At 39.4% G+C, this 840-nt stretch overlaps 1 non-coding gene across 1 annotated transcript; it reads left to right on the top strand.

The window, feature by feature from the left end:
* Positions 1–494: 494 nt before the first annotated feature.
* On the top strand, positions 495–566 carry Trnaa-agc. The gene has a single exon. It is a non-coding gene; the product is annotated as a tRNA-Ala (tRNA).
* Positions 567–840: the final 274 nt, after the last annotated feature.

The following is an 840-nucleotide window of genomic DNA, read 5'->3' on the forward strand; positions in this document are numbered from 1 at the left end:
GTAGCAGAATGGTTGAATTGATGGTGTTTGTTCGGCTTAACAGGTTGTTCATTGATCGCTTAACAATGCTGTATTTTCTAGTAAACTTAAGTTGGTATTGGGTTACGTGTGTTTGTGATTTTTACGATAATAACAATTAGCCTGATTTTTTAAATCCGGAAAAATCTTCTCAATTGCAGTATGAATTTCTGTTGGTTTTTAGACCTTTTTCCTGTCTATTAGCTTGGCTTTTGATATCGTAGTGTATTAATGGCGTAAGCATTGTCAGTGTTTGATGAAACCTGGATACGTTTTCTCCATGAATATCCGAAATTGCTTAACGCTTGGGGATTAGTTACGTAGAAAAGTATAGGTGTAATTTTGTCCTACCTGACGTGGTAGCCGGACGCAAATCCAGTTATTGTCTATTCCATCACGACAAAAACAATTACTATCAACATTGCAGTACCCACTACTTACTTGGACTCGAATTCAACCTTGGCCATCAGGCGCAAGCTCGGTGGTCTAGAGGTATGATGCCAGGCTAGCAATCTGGAGATCGTGGGTTCGAGTCCCACCCGAGAACAATTTGCGACTTTTTCGCAATTGTTCACCGTACCGATTATTCAGTACATTTCCACGTCAGGTAGGGCAAAATTACACCTATACGGTACTTGATTCTCCTGACGCAAATTCAGTCCATCACGACAATAACAATTACTATCTACGTAGATATTATTACTTCTCCTTCTGCATGCAAGAGGCCTAATTCAGTATTCCTATACAGATGAATTTAACTGTCAATAATCCATTTCAGGTATTGGCACATTACTCGAATAACTTCATGCAGGTCTTGGCCTA

This window comes from Anneissia japonica, unplaced genomic scaffold, assembly GCF_011630105.1.
Source record: "Anneissia japonica isolate Jap-2015-1 unplaced genomic scaffold, ASM1163010v1 scaffold275902_len1901_cov217, whole genome shotgun sequence".
NCBI lineage: Eukaryota > Metazoa > Echinodermata > Crinoidea > Comatulida > Comatulidae > Anneissia > Anneissia japonica.